Source organism: Solanum stenotomum, chromosome 5, assembly GCF_019186545.1.
Source record: "Solanum stenotomum isolate F172 chromosome 5, ASM1918654v1, whole genome shotgun sequence".
Taxonomy (NCBI): domain Eukaryota; kingdom Viridiplantae; phylum Streptophyta; class Magnoliopsida; order Solanales; family Solanaceae; genus Solanum; species Solanum stenotomum.
The window spans coordinates 37,246,228-37,268,909 of NC_064286.1; the positions used below are offsets into that span (position 1 = coordinate 37,246,228).

Genomic DNA, 22,682 nt, shown 5'->3' on the forward strand with positions numbered 1-22,682 from the left:
GAATTCATGAAAGTGATAGTGTGGTAGATGGTAGTGTGGTAGGTGAGTAACTTATTTTTAAGATTTTATTATAATATCTTCTTACTAAGTGTCTTAATCTTGATATCTCTTTAATATTATTTTTTGGTAGTGCTAAATTCATAGTAATATGTAATAATATTTATTGTAATATTCTTTCGATATTTGTTTTAATCTGAATATTTCTTTAATATTATTTATGATATATTCTAGATATAACATATCTTCGGTTCTTTGGTACATATATAAATTTTCCTCCATTAATTGTTCTAATAGTTTTATGTCTTCCATAGAGTTTACCCAATATTGTAAATATCCGTAGTTTATTTTAATCTGAATTTATTTTTAAATCATACCATTCTATTCTTTCGAACTCTAAATCATGTAGGTCTATTTCATACCATTCTTGATTTAATATATCTTCTGATTCCGTTTTTTGTTCTTTTTCTTTTTGTTTTATTTCATACATTTCTTTTAATATTGCTAGCTCTTTTTCTAGTTATATTATTTTGGTATTTTTTACTTCTTCTAATTGTTGTACTTCCTTTTTTGCTTATTGTTTTATTTTTTCAATTTCCGTTTTTCTATCTATTTTTTCATTTTCTTTTGTTATTCTTATCATAGCAGTTAAACTATCTTCTAGTTTTATCATTTTTTCTCTAACATTAAACTTATATTGTCACCTATTTTCTTATATCTTCTTCCTAGATTAGAAAATATTATCTTTATTTTTAATCCGTCATAATTTTCATATGTTTTTTCATCTATTGCGTATTCTTCTTTATTCATTTATAAATNAATCATGATTCAAATAATTCTAATGCATAATAACTAACATAAATGTATTCAATCATATATATGATATTCAGGAATATATGAAATTAGTTCCGCATATTTTTTGAACAATATACCTTTGCCTCTTGCTTAGCCATGCTATCTGAAATATCTGATTGGATTTCAGATTGTTGCTCCATTTATCTATATACTAAATTTTTAGTTGAGAGAGTTTTTTGAAAGAAAGTTTTTTATATTAGGCATTGCCTGCCTTTCATATTACATATGTGTCCCTTTATATAGAAATGAGACGACTACTACTTTACAATTCCTATCTTATCTTATACAGTAGTGCACAATAATGTGCACGTACTATACTACTTACTCTTATGACTTTTTTTTTTACACTATCTGATGGCTTTCTTACAATCCCATACTTACTCTTTACACTTGTCTTACAATCCCATACCTGCTACTTATGACACACCATACACTTGTCCACTTAATAAATTACACCCCCTACCATCCCTTACACATGCCCATCCTTATTATGACACACATTACTACTTAACATTATGACACACTACTATTCACACCATACTTAACTATTTTACAAGATAAATAATTTTACTCTTATCTTATCTTTTTATTTTGTCTGCATCTCATCTTCATCGTCTTATCTTCTGCTTCCGTCTTTATCTCTTTATTCCAGCTGGACGTCTGGATTATATTATCTTCTCCGTTACATTTTGAACATATATGGTCAGGGTATTTGTGACCAATTAGCTTGCAATATCTGGTTAATAATTCTGCCGAAATAAATCCTTCTTTTAGTGATCGTGTCGTAGGTCGTTCTTCTGGCTTAAGTAGTGATAAAATCCATCTTTGCACTTCATCCATATCTGCTTTCCTTAGCTCCCTTGAATTAGAATAAATCATTAGCTGGTCTCTTGCATAGTAGCTCCATATAGCATTTTCGTTTAAATAGTTATTTGCTAGCTCTTGTATAATCGTTGATAAACCAATTATCCTTTTGTTGGCATAAAAACTCGGTATCTCTATTTTGCATATCTTTTCTTGTTGTCCGATATCTTCGGGTATAATCATATCTTTAGATAATCCTATCTTGATAAACTGTATTGGAGGTTTTATTTCCTCGTATAATATCTCGGCTGGTGCTGTATAGAATTTTATATAAAATATATTTCCTTTCGTAACTCTTTTGTATGTGAAAAATGCTTTGTATAGTTTTGGTATTCCACTAACTTCTTCTCCGTCATATGTGTATACGGTATTTAACAATTCTTAGCTGTAACATGTTCTTACTATATTAGCGTTAGTTTTCGATTGTGCAATTAACTTGTTATATCCTTGTAACTTTTGTGTCAAATAATCTTGGTTTGGTTCTTTTGTAGTTGATCTGGGGTTGCGGTTTAAATAGGTTTGGATTTTGTGGATATTTTCAATATAGGTTCGTGTGATGTAGTTATATGTCTTTCTCTCATTTTTGTTTTGCAAACTATCTGCTTATGTAGATGTTTGTGGTTCTATGGACACATGTCTAGGTGTCCTTTGGGTAAATGGTTTTGCGAATAGCTGGTTTAAGTTAGCATTTTTATGTTGTTTATCACTAACTTGTTTGCTTGTACCTGCAGCTATATTTAAACAAATGTTATGGGTTTTAAGGAGTTTCCCATCGTCTCCTTTTAGCTCTGGGTTTTTTCCATCTTCCGATCGACGTAGCTCCGCATTTTTATAGTCATGCTGCTGACTAGCTTTAGACTTCAGATTATCTTCATTAGTCTTTAGCTTTTGTATCTCGTTGTCCATACTATCCACTTTTGTACAAAGTATAGTTATGTCTTTGAGTATCTCTTCTATTGTATTATCGTTCTCAGTCTGAGTAGCTTTGTCTTGATAAGCAATCTGCAATAACATTCTTATCAGTTTTTATTACTTCAATTGTAAATGTGAATTTTAATATATTTACTACCAATCTTCTTATTTCTTTTGTTGTTACCGAATCTTGTATTTTTCTTGTTAGCCACCATTTTACTTGTGTATTATCTGTTCTTATAATAAATTTGTTATATACAATATAAGGTTCAAATGATAATAAACACTTATATACTGAATATAATTCTTTTCTATTTATTATCCATTTTATTTTTGTATTATTAAATGTTCTTGAATAATACCTGCAATGATGTTCTATCGTAGTGTCGTCATACCTGTATTTTAATATTCCTCCATAACTTTTTTCACTCGCATCTGATTCTATTATATAAGTAAATTTTTTGTTTTCATCTGGAAAGTATAGTTTAGGTAAGTTTTTACATAATAATTTTACCTTTTGTATTTGTATTTGTATTTGGTCTTTTTTATCAAACTGATATTCTATATCTTTCTTGAATTTTTGTTGTAATGGTTTTAAATTCTCTGTTAATTTTGGTATATATTCTCTTAGTTGATTTACTAGTCCTAAGAATGATTGTAATTTCTTTTTTGTGTCTAATTGTTCATTTGAGTTAATTATTTTTTGTACTATATGTGTTTGCATTTTTATTCCATTTTTATCAATTTGTATTCCTAAGAATTCTATTTGATTTTTCATTATATCAGCTTTCTTTTTACTTAGACTTATACCTGAATATTCTATGATATGTATAAATTTTTCTAATAATCTTATATGTTCATCTTGTGTTTTGGAATATAATAATATATCATCTATGTACACTACACAATTTTCTATTTGTTTAAAGTAATTGTCCATAAAGTGTTGATATCTACCTGGTGCGTTTTTATATCCAAATGGTAATACATTCCATTCATAAAATCCTTGTGGTACAGTGAATGCTGTTAGTTTTTTAGATTCTTCTTCTAGTTTTAAGTGATAAAATCCTGATTTACAATCAAATTTGCTAAAATAATTATATCCTTGTATTTGTCTTATCTTTAGTATTTTATTTGGTATCGGATAATTATATGTTTTAGTTTTTGCATTTAAATTTCTATAATCAATAACCATTCTACTTTTTCCTCTTTTTTGTTCACTATGTTTATTTACGATAAATGCCGGGCTTGTATGCTTACTATTGCTTTCTTGTATATATCCTTTTTCTAGTAATTCATCTATATGTATCTTAAATTCGGTTAAATCATTAAAATTATACTTTAATGGTTTTTGGGTTATTATACTGTTATTATCAATTAGCTCAATTTTTACTTTTGTTTTATGTTTTTCCCATCCTTGTAAAGGATCCTCACTATATAATAATTCTAACTTATCTTGAATTATTTTTACTTTATCTATAGAGAATATAATTAATTCTATTTTAGGGTCTTCTTCTTTTATATTTTCTAATTTTTGTGTAATTTTTTCACTTCCTTTTATCCATTCTGTTGTTTTTCGTTTTTTATTATTTACTCTTTTTGCTCCTATTTTTTGTTTACACGGTGTCGTGAACCACCAGTGTGTTTTTGTTATTATATGTGGGTATAATTTTTCTAAAAATGGCATTCCTAATAGCATATCTTTTGTAGTTAATTCAAAGTTATATATTTCTTCTATAGTTAATATCTTATCCCATATTTGTACTTTTATATTTTTTGCCTTATATGTGATCATGCTTCCTTCATTATTAAATCCTGTTACTACTATAGGTGTTTTTAATTTTTCCCACTTATCTTCTGGTAAACAATTATATTTACATATATTAGCTTCTGCTCCCGTATCTATCATTGGTGTATAATATCGGTTGTAATATCCTTCTATTATTATCTTCGCAAGTATATATATTTTCATATTTTTATCATACTAAAGTCCTTTTTATTATTACCCTTTTATTTTCATAATTTATTGTTAATTGTTTGTCTTCTAGATTATATGGTTTTACTTGTTCTAACCATTTTATTCCTAAGATGATATTTTCATTTCCTTGATATATTTTGAATTTTATCACTATTGGTACTCCTCCGATGATTATTTCCTTTTCTGTAGTTTCTTCGGTATATATTAATGCTTTTGGTAGTTCGGAGCATGATTGTTCAATAGTTATTATTTCATCTTCCGTCACTAATTCTCTTGTAATATAATTTTCTTCTCGTCCTGTATCTATTAGTATTAAATATTTTCGTTGTTCCATTATTCCCGTGATGTAGTAATGATATGGTTTTATGTCTTCTTCCATTGATTTTAGTGGGGTTTTATCTATTCTCCTTGAGGTACTCATTTTTGATGATATTTGGGGTATCTCATTGTTTATTCTTTTCGATGTGCTTAGTCTTTCTTTTACTATTTCTAAATCTTCTTCTATATCAATTTCATTATAACTATAATCATTTTTATCTATGACTGTAACTATTCTTTCAAAGGGATCTTCTATTTTTATTTTATTTATTTTATTTTTTGCTGTTATTTTGTGTTTTGTCGTTAAAACATATAAGTTTTTACATCTAGCTGTAAATATTTTACTTCCCGGGGCTAGTTCTATTCCTGACATTTTCCAATATAATACTAATGATTTATCTATATTTCTGTCATTTACTGCTACTGAGTAATTAGCACTTATTATAAATTTAAATTTTTGGTATATGAGGTTACCTTTTACCGCACTTATTATGCTTTTTTCTATAGGTTGTATAATTCTATCATCTGCTAAGTATATTTCTATGGGTGTATCTATTCCTTCTCTAAAACATGCTTTTATTAATATTTCTGTTCCTCCTAAATGTACATATTTAATTGGATTTTTAGCCTTAATATCTTGTATTTCTTTATTTATTATTCGTTTATTTATTATTGGTATTTTAGCTTTTCCTTTAGTGTATTTGCAATCTATGATATGTTCTCTTTGACTTACTACGTAATATTCTTCTTTTTGTCGTTTAAACCAGTTTCTTATTGTTGGTATTTCGAATATTTTTGCTACACTTAGGTCTAATTCTTTTCCTTTTATTTGCTCAAATATATTATTATCAAATATTATTTTTTGTTCTGTCGATTCTTCATCTTGATATTTTTCTTTAGTTATTATTTGTATATCTTTTTCAGTCATTGATATCGTATTCATTATCCGATTCTATTACTGAGCTATTTTCTATTTCATTTTCCGATAATTCATATATACTATCATTGCTTTCTAATTCATAATCTACGTACTCTATTTGTGTATATTTTTCATCGTCTATTATTATTTCTGATATTTGTTTTTTCTTTGGATTTTTAGGTAATTTACAATCTCTAGCTATATGTCCTAATTTTCCACAATTATAACAAGTACATTCCGTTAGTTTTCTTTTTGGTCTATATGGTCTTTTGGTTTTGTAGTTTTTTACATAGTACCTTCTTCTTGGTTTTTTATATTTATATTTTGATCTATATTTTTTATTATATTTCTTTCTATTTTTATAATACCTATCCGTACAACCAAATTGGGGTGCTGTTTTATTTTTGCAACATGCTAAGTTTTTTACTAATATTTTTCCATTTTTATTTCTTCTTTATGCTTTTCACATAGTTCAATAAACCATCGTTGCAAGAATTTCATTCTAGCTCCTAAGGTGTCCGTTAATTCTGCTTCATTCCAACTTTTTATTACTTTTGAATTAAAAGGTTCTGGTAATTTTGTAAAATATAATTTTCTTATTTCTTTACTTTCTTCTGTGCTATATGTTCCTTTATAATAATATTCTCTAAATGCACATGTATATTCATCTATGTAACACATATTACATATTGCTAATTTTATCATTAGATTCCGATTTATGATTTTTTCTTTATTTTGTTCTTCTACCTCCGTTGTCATACTACTAAATTCACTTTTTTATAGCTATTTCGTATTTATATAATATTTCCATGGTTGTAGTGGCTATTCCACCATCAAATTTTTTATTATTTCTTAAAGTTGTTAAGCTTTCACTTGTTAAATTTTGTAGTCATAATTTTACTGTTCCTATAAGTGTTCTTTCTATGTATCCTCGTGCCTCTGCTATTACTATCTTGTTATCTATTAATTGTTTTGATATGTATCATATCCATAATTGGATTGTTTTATTTATATCTGTTACATAGTCTAAATCTAAAAAATCATGTTGTCCAGTTATTGGTTTGGGCGTCCATTTTCTACTTAATCTTTTATCCCATGTAGTATTTTCTTTATCACATTGTTCATAATTTTCATTATAATATTTTGGATTAAAATTTTTTGCGTTTTTTACTCCTGATGTGCTAGGTTTTTCGTCCATGTCTACGTCTTCTGTATTTACTTCTAAATTCTTTGTATTATCTATGTTTGCTAAAAGTGCCGTATATGTTTCGCTTGTTTTCGAATGTTGTTCTAGATCATCATCGTTTATTTCATCAACTCTTATTTCGGGTAGATTATCTTGGTTATTTTCTTCTTTTTCTCCTAATTCATCTTGTAATTGCAATTTTTCTTTAAATTTAATTATCTCATTTGCTAATTTTGTTTTTTGTTCTTTTTCTTTTTGTTATTCTTACCATAGCAGTTAAACTATCTTCTAATTTTACCGTTTCTTTTTCTAACATTAAACTTATATTGTCACCTATTTTCTTATATCTTCTTCCTAGAATATAAAATATTATCTTTATTTTTAATCCGTCATAATTTTCATATGTTTTTTCATCTATTGCGTATTCTTCTTTATTCATTTATAAATTATGTTGTAGTTTATATTCTAAGTTATTTATTTGTATTTCTAGATATAAAATAGTCTTTCTTTGTGCTACTATAAATTTGTGACAAATTCCTGCAAATATATTATTGTTAAGTCTATTTTGCCTATGTTCTAATTTTTGTCGTTTTTCTATAATTATTTCATTAAATTTTTGTCTATATTCGTTATTCTTGTTATTCATTGTATCTTTAAATATTGAATATATTTATATTCTATTTTAGATATATTATCTATTAATTGATCTAATTTTTCATTATCAGACTTTATGATATTAAGTTGTTTATATTCCGGATATAATTTATTTAATTTTCTTCTTATTTTTCTTAATTTACTACTCGTATTTTTCTTACCGTGTTTCTTATTATCTATAGCTCTGATACCATTTTTCGTAGCGGAACTAGTAGTTAGTGAATTCATGAAAGTTATAGTATGGTAGATGGTAGTGTGGTAGGTGAGTAACTTGTTTTTAAGATTTTATTATAATATCTTTTTACTAAGTGTCTTAATCTTTATATCTCTTAATATTATTTTTTGGTAGTGCTAAATTCATAGTAATATGTAATAATATTTATTGTAATATTCTTCCGATATTTGTTTTAATCTGAATATTTCTTTAATATTATTTATGATATATTCTAGATATAACATATCTTCGGTTCTTTGGTACATATATAAATTTTTCTCCATTAATTGTTCTAATAGTTTTATATCTTCCATAGATTTTACCCAATATTGTAAATATCCGTAGTTCATTTTAATCTGAATTTGTTTCTAAATCATACCATTCTATTCTTTCGAAGTCTAAATCATGTAGGTTTATTTCATACCATTGCTGATTTAATATATCTTCTGATTCGTAATCATTAAATATTGTTTCCCATATTATTCTTCTTAATTCAATTATTTCTCTACCGTTAAGTATATATAAGATTAAAGTTTCATAGTTTTTTATCATTTCATCATACACGTATGTAGTCATGTTCGTTGTTATGCGGGGGTTTTCAATTATTCCTTCCTATCATATTCATAATTGATTAAATTCATATTAGATTATTATGAACTAGATTATCTGTTTATCATGTTTTCCTGTCACTACTAGAATCGTACTTTAGCGGATACTTCCTTCTTATCATCGCCTCAACTTTGTTTACTCCCCTAAACGGCTTTCCTCGCCAACTGGTTTCAACATTAGGATGACATAGTATNACTAGAATCGTACTTTAGCGGATACTTCCTTCTTATCATCGCCTCAACTTTGTTTACTCCCCTAAACGGCTTTCCTCGCCAACCGGTTTCAACATTAGGATGACATAGTATAGAAGTTTTCTCCCTATTTCCAGTGTGCTAATAAACTAGAAATCATGATTCAAATAATTCTAATACATAATAACTAACATAAATTTATTCAATCATATATATGACATTCAGGAATATATGAAATTAGTTCCGCATATTTTTTGAACAATATACCTTTGCCTCTTGCTTAGCCATGCTATCTGAAATATCTCATTGGATTTCAGATTGTTGCCTCATTTATCTAAATACTAAATTTTTAGTTGAGAGAGTTTTTTGAAAGAAAGTTTTTTATATTAGCCATTTCCTGCCTTTCATATTACATATGCGTCCCATTAAATAGAAATGAGACGACTACTACTTTACAATTCCTATCTTATCTTATACAGTAGTGCACAATAATGTGCACGTACTATACCACTTACTCTTATGACTTTTTTTTTTACACTATCTGATGGCTTTCTTACAATCTCATACTTACTCTTTACAATTGTCTTACAATCCCATACCTACTGCTTATGACACACCATACACTTGTCCACTTAATAAATTACACCCCCTAACATCCCTTACACATGCCCATCCTTATTATGACACACATTACTACTTAACATTATGACACACTACTATTCACACCATACTTAACTATTTTACAAGATAAATAATTTTACTCTTATCTTATCTTTTTATTTTGTCTGCATCTCATCTTCATCGTCTTATCTTCTGCTTCCGTCTTTATCTCTTTATTCCAGCTGGACGTCTGGATTATATTATCTTCTCCGTTACATTTTGAACATATATGGTCAAGGTATTTGTGACCAATTAGCTTGCAATATCTAGTTAATAATTCTGCCGAAATAAATCCTTCTTTTAGTGCTCGTGTCGTAGGTTGTTCTTCTGGCTTAAGTAGTGATAAAATTCATCTTTGGACTTCATCCATATCTGCTTTCCTTAGCTCCCTTGAATTGGAATAAATCATTAGCTGGTCTCTTGTATAGTAGCTTCATATAGCATTTTCGTTTAAATAGTTATTTGCTAGCTCTTGCATAATCGTTGATATACCAATTATCCTTTTGTTGGCATAAAAACTCGGTATCTCTATTTCGCATATCTCTTTTTGTTGTCCGATATCTTCAGGTATAATCATATATTTAGTTAATCCTATCTTGATAACCTGTATTGGAAGTTTTATTTCCTCGTATAATATCTCCACTGGTGCTGTATAGAATTTTCTATAAAATAAATTTCCTTTCGTAACTCTTTTGTATGTGACGAATGCTTTGTGTAGTTCTGGTATTCCACTAACTTTTTCTCCGTCATATGTGTATACGGTATTTAACAATCCGTAGTTGTAACATGTTCTTACTAAATTAACGTTAGTTTTCGGTTGTGCAATTAACTTGTTATATCCTTGTAACTTTTGTGTCAAATAATCTTGGTTTGGTTCTTTTGTAGTTGATCTGGGGTTGCGGTTTAAATAGGTTTGGATTTTGTGGATATTTTCAATATAGGTTCGTGTGATGTAGTTATATGTCTTTCTCTCATTTTGGTTTTGCAAACTATCTGCGCATGTAGATGTTTGTGGTTCTATGGACATATGTCTAGGTGTCCTTTGGGTAAATGGTTTTGCAAATAGCTGGTTTAAGTTAGCATTTTTATGTTGTTTATCACTAACTTGTTTGCTTGTACCTGCAGCTATATTTAAACAAATGTTTTGGGTTTTAAGGAGTTTCCCATCGTCTCCTTTTAGCTCTGGGTTTTTTCCGTCTTCCGATCGACGTAGCTCCGCATTTTTATAGTCATGCTGCTGACTACCTTTAGACTTCAGATTATCTTCATTACTCTTTAACTTTTGTATCTCGTTGTCCATACTATCTACTTTTGTACAAAGTGTTGTTATGGCTTTGAGTATCTCTTCCATTATATTTTCGTTCGCAGTCTGAGTAGCTTTGTCTTGATAACTAATCTGCAATAACATTCTATAGAATATCCTTTTGAAAGAATAGTCACAGTCATAGAGAAGAATGACTATAGCTATAATGAAATTGACATAGAAGAAGATTTAGAAATAGTAAAAGAAAGATTAAGTACATCAACATCAAAAAGAATAAACATGAACTGTGAAATACCACAAATCTCATAAAAAATGAGTATCTCAAGAAGAATAGATAAAACTCTACAAAAATCAATGGAGGAAGATATAAAACCACATCATTACTACATAACGGGAATAATGTAACAACGAAAATATTTAATATTAATAGATACAAGACGAGAAGAAAACTATATTACAAGAGAATTAGTGACGGAAGATGAAATAATAACTATTGAACAATCATGCTCCGAACTACCAAAAGCATTAATGTATACCGAAGAAACTACAGAAAAGGAAATAACCATCGGAGGAGTACCAATAGCGATAAAATTCAAAATATATCAAGGAAATGAAAATATCATTTTAGGAATAAAATGGCTAGAACAAGTAAAACCAAATAATCTAGAAGACAAAGAGTTAACAATAAATTATGAAAATAAAAGAGTAATAATAAAAAGGCCTTTAGTATAATAAAAATATGAAATATATATACTTGCAAAGATAATAATAGAAGGATATTACAACCGATATTATACACCAATGATAGATACGGGAGCAGAAGCTAATATATGTAAATACAATTGTTTACCAGAAGATAAATGAGAAAAATTAAAAACACCGATAGTAGTAACGGGATTTAATAATGAAGGAAGCATGATCACATATAAGGCAAAAAATATAAAAGTACAAATATGGGATAAGATATTAACTATAGAAGAAATATATAACTTTGAATTAACTACAAAAGAAATGCTACTAGGAATGCCATTTTTAGAAAAATTATACCCACATATAATAAGAAAAACACACTGGTGGTTCACGACACCATGTAAACAAAAAGTAGGAGCAAAAAGAGTAAATAATAAAAAACGAAAAACAACAGAATGGATAAAAGGAAGTGAAAAAATTACACAAAAATTAGAAAATATAAAAGAAGAAGACCCTAAAATAGAATTAATTATATTCTCTATAGATAAAGTAAAAATAATTCAAGATAAGTTAGAATTATTATATAGTGAGGATCCTTTACAAGGATGGGAAAAACATAAAACAAAAGTAAAAATTGAGCTAATTGATAATAACAGTATAATAACCCAAAAACCATTAAAGTATAATTTTAATGATTTAACCGAATTTAAGATACATATAGATGAATTACTAGAAAAAGGATATATACAAGAAAGCAATAGTAAGCATACAAGCCCGGCATTTATCGTAAATAAACATAGTGAACAAAAAAGAGGAAAAAGTAGAATGGTTATTGATTATAGAAATTTAAATGCAAAAACTAAAACATATAATTATCCGATACCAAATAAAATACTAAAGATAAGACAAATACAAGGATATAATTATTTTAGCAAATTTGATTGTAAATCAGGATTTTACCACTTAAAACTAGAAGAAGAATCTAAAAAACTAACAGCATTCACTGTACCACAAGGATTTTATGAATGGAATGTATTACCATTTGGATATAAAAACGCACCAGGTAGATATCAACACTTTATGGACAATTACTTTAAACAAATAGAAAATTGTGTAGTGTACATCGATGATATATTATTATATTCTAAGACACAAGATGAACATATAAGATTATTAGAAAAATTTATACACATCATAGAATATTCAGGTATAAGTCTAAGTAAAAAGAAAGCTGATATAATGAAAAATCAAATAGAATTCTTAGGAATACAAATTGATAAAAACGGAATAAAAATGCAAACACATATAGTACAAAAAATAATTAACTCAAATGAACAACTAGACACAAAAAAGAAATTACAATCATTCTTAGGACTAGTAAATCAAGTAAGAGAATACATACCAAAATTAGCAGAGAATTTAAAACCATTACAACAAAAATTAAAGAAAGATATAGAATATCAGTTTGATAAAAAAGACCAAATACAAATACAAAAGGTAAAATTATTATGTAAAAACTTACCTAAACTATACTTTCCAGATGAAAACAAAAAATTTACTTATATAATAGAATCAGATGCGAGTGAAAAAAGTTATGGAGGAATATTAAAATACAGGTATGATGACACTACGATAGAACATCATTGCAAGTATTACTCAGGAACATTTAATAATACAGAAATAAAATGGGAAATAAATAGAAAAGAATTATATTCAGTATATAAGTGTTTATTATCATTTGAACCATATATTGTATATAACAAATTTATTATAAGAACAGATAATACACAAGTAAAATGGTGGCTAACAAGAAAAATACAAGATTCGGTAACAACAAAAGAAATAAGGAGATTGGTATTAAATATATTAAATTTCACATTTACAATTGAAATAATAAAAACTGAGATTGTTAACACCCCTTTAGTCTACCAACGGTTTGCACATGGATGATTTAAGGAAATTAGAAATTAGATTGCTTTAACTTATAAGTTATTTGTTTTTCCTATTTCTCTGTAATAGTTATTTATAGTAGATTACTACAACTTTTAAGTAATTATTATTTCATCTTCTGTGTAGCAGTTGTTGCTGTAAGAAGGTTATTCCTCTACTTTGTCTTTCAGTTGTAGTAGGAACTTATTTCCTTGTGTTTAGATGGGTGTTAATCCACCACTGTTGTATTTAGTGTACTTGAATTCGGTGAAATATTATGCAAAAAATTATTAAGTTTTTAAGTATTTCAAGCTCAAGAGATTGCAGGTTATCTCATAATAATGAACCAACACTAGGTCGTAGGAAGAAAACATTTGATTTCTAGTTCAATGGGTTAGTTTATATGATTGGCCCTTTGGTTGTTATAATGCATGGTGGTGGTTGTAGTTGGTATAATCACGGCTAGTTGATTCTTGTAGTACACAAATTGTTGTGGTTAGGTTATTGGGCTAGCACCTCTAGGTACGTTTGTTTGCCTCGGTTATTTGTCTGTTTTATCTTATCTCCATTAGTTTTGCTTACTTGTTTGGCATATTTTCTCTTTTGTAGTTGCATGTTATGTATAGTCCTTCTGTACCTATTATTTTTTTTACTTTATATTTTAAGCTCATTCAACTTATGACTACTAATTAGCATTTGTTTGTAGGACATTTTGACAGAGTCAATTTTGAGATTTTCGGTGCGGGTCCCACATTCCTATTTTGACCCCAATTTTTGGGTCCATTTCTAATTATTGTGAATTTAGAATATAAGCGTCTATAATACTGTCATGATCGATAAATTGATTGTAGTGGTTTCTGAGGTGTTTTGGAAGTGGATAGCCCTTGTGTGGTGGATTCAGAGTGCTCGTTATCAGCCTTGAGGTAGGCTTCAGTCTACTTTTTTCATGAACTTCTTAAATTATGCATAGTATATATTTCATGTACTTTTGGATTATAATTTCCTGGTATTTAGCTTTCCTTTTATTATTTCATCTTTTCTTGATTTCATAGGAGTTGTGGGCTAAGTGTGAGTGTTGGAATCCTAAGTTTAGGCTTGTAGCTTCGCTTGTGGTGTAGATGATCTTGTTTACCCTTTTTAGGATTGATGTTTGGTGTCCTTAGACTAGGTTGAACCTTAGCTTCTTTAGATTGTGTTTTACCGCCTCACAGATAGAATTTTCTCCCTATAAGGCTACTATTGGGTTGTTCTCCTTGTGATCTTGTCATAGCCATGGGTTGGTCTTAGTTATGTTGAGTCAGGAACTGAAGTGTTATGATTGGGGTAGGGTGTTGTCCCTTGAGTTGGTTCCCCTTTCTATTGATTTAAAATTTCTTATTGATACCTTAGTTTATTGTTTAGTGGTAGTCCTATTGTATCCTTATTGAGCTTATGATTATACTGTTAGGCCCAAGGCCATGTGTCTGGACTCGTTGGATCCCAAGTAGTCCACACTTTTATAGCGTAGTTTGGTTGCATGTGTATTTATTTAAATTGGAGTGCCTTGGTAGGATGCTGGTAATGGCATGAATTGCATTATTTGTTCATTCTCACATATTTATGGTATGATGTTGGTGCATGCATTGGCATATTTATCTTTCATGCTGAAACATTATTTTACTCACCTTTATTCTAAATTTGTTTTACTGGGAATTGTACTATCGTGATCACTTGATTTCTAGTTTTTGATATTATGAGACGTTACAGAAGTGCTCCTTTCCAACTTAAGATATTAGAGGCATCAGGGATGTGCTCAATTGTCACTTTACTACCCAGCATGTTGACGCCCTCTCTTGCCTATTTTTGGTCTTACTTACACCCTCAGGTTACTTTTACTAGCTGGGCTGGGAGTTAACTATCTGGATGCGCAACCCTAAATTGCATGAGATCCTCTTTAGAGTCAACACGCCCCCAGGTCACTCTTGGTAGGTGGATTATGCTCCTGGGAGTGGACTGGCTGGCTGGGCAATCTAGATTGATTTGTCACTCTTGTTAACTAGGCTGGGAGTTGACTGGAGTCTTATGGTTATGGTTTCAGATGGTCACTAATGGTTCTACTGCTCACACTGCATTCTTATGCATTACCTATCAAGTATACTTGTTTGTTGATTGTACCCTTCGGATTATGGGGGTCGGTTGGGTTATTTTTGTTGTTTGTACCTTTCGGGCTTATGGGGCCTGGTTAGGTTATTGTTTGACTGTATTATGTTCTTTGTATTGTTTTAATGTTAGCTTATAGGCTTTGATCTTAGAACTATGGTTGTGGGCCCTCCTAGCCCTGGGTAGTTGACTTGGTATCATAGTTGCTTACAAATAGGTTCATGGCTTGCGTTCCTAGTAGGTTCTCGACTCGGCTTGTTACTCTTTGTAACCTATTCAATTATTTTGCCTGTCTACTTTGTTATTTCCTCTTAGTTACATGTGTTTTTCTGTCCATATTACTTGTTGTTTATGCTTGTGTTATCTTTTCAGCTCAGTAGGTTGTTCCCTACTGAGTATTAATTTTTGTAATCATACAACACTTATATTCCCTATATATCTTATTTTGACTTATAGCCACTAATTTCGATTCGTGCGAAACAGCTTGGAGTTCAAAGATTAGGGTGAGCTCCTAGCGTTCAGAGTTGCCAGTTTTTGTGTAGTTTTGTCTATGCTAAGACTTTATATTGTACTTTGAGACAACATGCACTTATCTTGTATTTGTAAAAGCCTTTTACTCTTGCTTTGGATTACATGCCAGACTTCTGACTGATACTAGGTCTTGGGGTGGTTTCTGTTTTGTATTTCTATTGATTCCCTTTCTTCGTTTGTTTTAAGCTTTATGCTTCTTCTTGTTGGCTTCCTCTTAGTAGTCTGTTGCTGACTAAGGGTTAGGCATACCTACTGGTAGGTTATAATAGGTGTCATCATGACCTAGAAAATTGGGTCGTCATAGAATATATTGGATTCTGTGGAATGGACATACTATGTTTTAAGAAAGATAAGCAATTATGAAGTGATACATGTGGTAAAAGTATCCACTGATATTTACATCAAATAAGTATACGTATGCCATAATTTTTGGTGAGAGAAAAAAATTATAGTTTCCCTCATGATGTTTCCCGAGCAAATAGGGTCAATTTAAGTTACGAGTTTGGATTAGGTTGAGTGATTGATTATTGGAATGTAGATTGATAAAATAAAGATCATATTGATTAAATATAATTTCATATCATATTATGCTCATTCAAATATTTATAGGGTGACTTCTGAAGAGAAATAAACAAAGTTTAGTGACTTTCTTATTATAAAAAGAAGAAGAAACACTACGTTAATAAATAAATATGAGTAGTTGAGTGACTATTATACCGTAGACATGAGATAATCTACTAAGTTAGACAATGTATTTAATTATATCACATTCCTAGTTGACAAATTTAATTTTCAAGCCCTCCCCCCCCTTCCCGCCCCATCTCCACCCTACCTCCAACCCTTTATATGTTTCCCTCCCATTTCGATACCCTCCTACCTGTCAAAATCCTCAACAAAACTCCTAAGAAAAAAAAATATTCAACTAATTCTTCAAAGTTAAATCTCAACCAAGAAAAACACAAAATTTAATTTTTTTTCTTCATTTCATCTTTAAAGAAAACACATTTATTGAATGTATTATTTTTCTCATCATTTCAAGGCATGCCCTTTTCTGAAAAATCCTAAAACATCATTCTTTACATTTTTTTATTAGAATTTTTCATAAATATTTATCTACTGAAAATCCTTCATAAACCTAGAGTTCTCATACCTCTATTGTTGATTTCTCTCTAGGATTTTCTTGACATCTAAATGGAAAAAAACAACTGCGGAGAATCTACGAAATTCACCTAATCGTAAAGATCTAAAAACCAAAGAGATTGAAAAAACAATGTAAATTTTTCATTAGTAAAATTCGAAGTTGAAGACATATCGAAAGAAAAGGATTAAGGTTTGAATATATGTTCACCGGTTCGGGTTGAACTTGATTCATTAATCATTAGTTATCACTCTATTCTGAGTCAATGAACTATATTGTTTCTTCTACTAGTAGTGGGCTTTCATATTCAGACTGTGTTAAATGGCCTCATTTAACCGTCGTTCCTGTGTAATGACCCAAACCGTGTTTCGTGAAACTAAGTTGTCCGAGCTTGTGCTAACTCGCCATAGCGGGAATAATCCCGCCACAGCGGCACCGCCATACCGGGATGGGATCCACCATGGCGGGATAGTCAGAAACATAATTGAAAGATATGAATTATTATTTTTCCCTTCCTCCCTTAAGTGCTAAAATAGACGAGGGTCACCCTAAAAATCCTCAAAAGGCTTCTCTAGGCTTACTGAGGAGGGACAGGAGGAATCATAATGCAAGAAAGGCTACAACCCACGGATTCTAGGCCTGCCTCCATCGTTTCGATGTGCAGAAGTCCAGAATCATGCTATAATCCTCATAAAACCTCTTGGCGCCCAGGTAGGCTAGGTTTTATTTATTAAGTAGTAGATAACTCGTTCCCACTGCCTAATATATTGAAAGTCGATGGGAGATTTCATGTTTAGGCCTTCGGGCATGAAGTTGGGAGGATAGTAAGTGTTGTACATGTGGTTGAACTAGTGTATACTATGTGGTGGACTTATCTTGTGAATTATGGGGTAGGTGATGGTATGATTTCCATCAGTGCTATATATGCATGTTAACTTCTTTGTTATATTCATACATGTATGTGAATAGCGAAAGATGAAATGAATCTAATAAAAAGAATATGTGTGATCCACTACTTGCAATGAACCTATTACCTGATTGTACGATACAAGTATGTATATCATTCATTATGGTGTTGATTGTGTTTGTGATTGTGGTTGATTGGATCGGGTGTCACGTTTCGACACATAATTTGATTGGGTGTCACATTTTGACACATTATTAGATCGGGTGTCATGTTCCGACACACTAACAACTTGGGCGTGGGCTCTATGAGAGGACCATTATTGACTGATTATCTGTGAATGAATATGATTTCCTTTGCCATAACTGAGAAATTGACAAATTTGTGATTGATCATGCCCATCATGTGTAATAATAGATATGAAAGAACCGGAAGTCTGATTGTTACTAGTTTTTGTATAGTGATGGTGTTATTCGTGTTGGTATATTGTGGTTGTTAAATGTGTTTTGTAGCCCAGTATGAAGAGGTGTGACAGTAAGAGGCACAATAGTGGGAGTGATGATGAATGACTAGAAGTTACCCTGGGAATGAGGTTTGTATTAAAGTGGTTAGTGAGCCTTGTTATGGTATACTATGTGGTCAAGTGCCAGATTGTTGTAGTGGAGAATCTTAGGCGTGCAATAAGTTGGTTGGCTAGGTTAGGGGTGATATGTGTTTTGGAAACTCCTCTGTGTGATAGAAAGGTTAGGCCTTAATCTAAATCACAGTCGGTAGCGATGCAAATAGAAGGCCAACACTGTGTTGCTCCCTAGTTGTGGTTAAGACGAAGAAGGTGGTTAGAGTGTAGGTACAACCGTAGGCTGGGGGTATTTTCCTTATAGAATATTTTCTTCTGGTTAATTTCTTTATATTAGTTGGTGGATATAAGGCAATGTGGGCTTTGAAGGCCATGAATTTAAATTGGGGTGATGCATCCAAGGATAAAATTGATCAACTCCATGAAATGGAAGAGTTTAGACTATAAGCATATGAGAGTTCAACTCTATACAAGGAGAACATGAAAGTGGCATGATGCCAAAATCCTTCGTCGAGAATTTAGAGTGGGTGATCTTGTGTTGCTGTATAACTTGAGGTTAAGGTTGTTCCCTAAAAAGCTCAAGTCAAAGTGGTCATGGCCATTCAAAGTACATCATGTATTCGCGAATGGGGCAATCAAAGTTGAAAACGAGAAAGGATAGTTATTCAAGGTGAATGGGCAACGACTGAAGCTCTATTTTGGTGAAGGTCCTAATATGATAGAGATTGATGTAACATATTTGGAGGATGCTTGAATGCATATCCACGTCATGCCACAATGTTAACTAAGGTGCTTCTTGAGAGGTAATCCATGTTCTATTTTTTGAAGTTTGAATTATATTTGTTGGATATGTAGGTTGAAATGCATGTCATAGTTGGTTTCGTTGAAAGGGTGAGGGGCTAGCACACTCGGCAACTTGCTGAACGGTTCTCAAGATAGCCAAGTTGCATCACCTATTTGAAGGTCGGAAGATAGGACTATTCTGAAATTTTCAGCAAGCTGGAAAAGTCATCAGCGAAACACCGAATCGCATCGGTGAAACACCGAATTGCATTTGCGAGCCCGACGCAGCCCACCCTCCGTGTCGTCAGCAAGCCCAGAGTTCTGTAAAATTCGGCAAGAGGTAACCCATTCAGCGAGTCGCTGAGTGAACTCAGTGACTTTACACTCCTTCACTCTTTACTTCTTTGTTTGTTTTTGCATTGAGGGAACTGCTTGTTTCTTTTGGTGGGGTGGCTGTATTTTGATTGTAGTTTGTTTTTGGCTAAACTCTCTTGGTGAGAATAGATGACATAAATCTCTCTTGAATGGTGTGTTAGTGATGTGTTTTTCTCTTATACATTTAAGTGTCTATTTTGATCAATATTGATGACTTGAATAGTGCTTTCAATTGAACGATATGTTTGTGCAAGTCTAAAGAGAGCAATTTTAGTTGCATAAGTCATGTGTGAACTCTTAGCATCTCATTATGACTAACTGGGTTGTCAAGATGGGTCTTTCTTTGGTATGTTTGAATAGCCAACTTAGGTCAAAAGCCTAAGTTGGGGGTGTGGTAAGATTGAGGAAAGAAATCGAGCAAGAAGTTTGTGAAATTCGTCCTTGGTTGCATGTGTGAAAAAGATGGAACTCCTCCATAAAAAAAAGTGAATATATATATATATATATATAATTATGGTGTGGAGAAGAAGAAAAAGAAATGAAAAAGTTTCATTGAGTGTTTTTTTTTTGTTGAAATAAAAGGGGTGTCCGATGATCCATAACAAAAACTTTGGGTGTACATGATTAAACCAAGGATGGGTGGTGAAGACAAAAAGAATGAAAAAAAAGGAAAAGAAGTAGAATTTATGCCATGCTTCATGAAGGTAGAAGCCACTGAGCCAAAATGATCATACCTTTGCCCTCAGCCATATTACAAGCCTTGAAAGACCTTTTTGATCTTGCATGAGCCGAGCGTGGTATTGATTGGAAAATACGGACAAGCCTATGGGTAAAGGCATGCATATGTTTCTCATTGTGAGTGTGAGAGTTGATTTTGATTCCTATTTTGAAATCCTAAATTTGCTATGTGAGAGCATGGAATCATTCTTGTTGTGAGGGCATCTGAATACTCATGTTGGGAATGAATTTGCATTTGAAGTGAGCATTGTGAACGTGAAATATGTTTGATGATGGCAAGTCATAGTTTGAAACTTTTAGTACACAATTGAGCATTGCATGTATGGATTGAACCTTGTGTGCATTCATGTTGAGTGTTAAGTAGCACTATTTGTAGACATCCATGTTGATCTGATTGGCCTTATGTTTTACTTGAGGACAAACAAAAGTTTAAGTTGAGGGTGTTGATGAGTCAAGAATTTCAACTCATTAAGGGCATGCTTTTGTATGAATTAGTGTCATTAATCATTGATTTGTACTCATAATTGATGTTAATGTGTTGATATGCAGCAGTGATTGTTTGAGAGCAAGGCAAAGACATTATGATGCAAAAAGGAGCAAAAAAGTTGGAAAAGCTGAAAAAAAGAGAAGTTGAAGCTCACAAAAGCCAATTGGTGACTTGCCGAGTGTGTTCCAGCTCACCAAATGTTCCAGAGTAGTAGCCCATGTCCCAAGCCAACTTAGTGAGAGAAAAGGTGATTGGGCAACGTGCCGAATGGATCGCTGACCCAATCCTGATCACCAAAAGTTCAAGAACGAATTGATACATGAGCCAAGCAAAAAGGTGAAGAAAGGAGCAACTCAATGGATCGGCGAGTCAATCAGCGATCTTGACATATGCTGCTGAATGGACTCCGTGTTAAGATTTTGCAAAATTTTCAGAAAAGTATAAATTGACTGTTTTTTTTTGAAGAATTTCAAGAGAGGTTTGTGTGGAGAATTTTGTGAAGTCTTTGCTAGAAAGTTTTGAGAGAATAGAGAGAACTTTGGATACTATTCATATCTTGAACAATTTTTGTAAGAGAGGAATTGCAGATTTTAGCTATAACTTAAGCATTAAGATTTGGGTATAGTGGAATTTTCTCATGGATAACACTTTTAGTAACAATTTCTCACTTTTTTCTATATCTGGATAAAACCCCGATCGTTAGGGATGTGATTATGTAATCGAATTAGCTTATTGGCTTGTGGGTATTGTTAATTGCCAAATCTAATGTTGTTTTGATCTGGGTTCATTCATTTGTTCATGTTTAACTTATGAACTGAAGTTGTAAATTTATTTTTAGCGTAGCTCTCGATGCTTGCTTGAGAAAGAGGTTTAGAGTCGAATAAATGATTGATGATTTATTGGGTTGCATCTTAATAGCCTAGCTTGAGAAAGTGGATTAGAGTTCTAACCTTGCATAACCCATCTTGAGAAAGTGGGTTAAATTAAGGAATTGGGTTGTTAAGCATTGTTGCATGTTGAGGTTCGAGAGAACTCACTTGATTCACGATAGTTGATCAGGAGATGGCTATCATACTTAAAACCTCGCCTACCCACTGATATACAACACCTTTAGGCAATCAATAATCACCAACCAAGCAAAATTACCATTCGACTAATCACATTCCTAAGGCCCTCTCTCTAATTAGTTACTCTTTTTGTGTTAATTGGTTATTAATTTCCCCCTCTTGGTATTTGAAATTAAAATTTGTTGATTTATTTTATGTTGCGCAAACCTCACATTCCTACAAGAGACTAGGGCACAATTGCACATCATAATCGAATTATTTACGGTATCACTCCATGTGGTATCGGCCCCAACTCTTTGTTGGGTTTATATTGGAATAGTGATCGCCTACACTTTGAATCCTAGAAAGTGTAGTTGAGCGTTATCAATGCCCAAATCTAAGTTGCCAACCAAGAACACTATTCAACTTCCCCCACCCATTCCGAAATGTTTCGGCCCTACTTTCTTGTAATCCTTATGCTCAGAACGTTGTAGAGACGTTGTAAACGTAAAGGAGGTTTTCATGCTACATTTATTGCAGTGAATCAAGCAATCCATTCAAAAATTCAAAACACTATCCCAAGGACATTCTAGTTAATTGATTCTTATCTTGCAATCATTGTTAAGCAAGTAATGAAGTAATTAGAGTATGGAGTGAGATTATTACCTTAGTCTTGACATCTGGAATGTAGCGATTGAGAGAATTTTTAGAGTTTGAGGGTGAGTAT

The 22,682-nt window shown here is 31.3% G+C and overlaps 1 protein-coding gene across 2 annotated transcripts in view; it reads left to right on the forward strand.

Moving 5' to 3' along the window:
• Nucleotides 1–22,682, forward strand: part of LOC125865145 (probable protein phosphatase 2C 10) — an 878,192-nt gene that overhangs the window by 696,047 nt on the left and 159,463 nt on the right. Inside the window, exon 1 of one of the 2 annotated variants that reach the window (XM_049545328.1) lies at nt 4,874–4,878. The exons of the other annotated variant lie outside the window; for it this stretch is intronic. The gene's annotated coding sequence lies outside the window, so the exon portion shown is untranslated. Of the gene's footprint in view, nt 1–4,873; nt 4,879–22,682 lie in introns of those variants that run through there. 2 annotated transcript variants of the gene reach the window in all.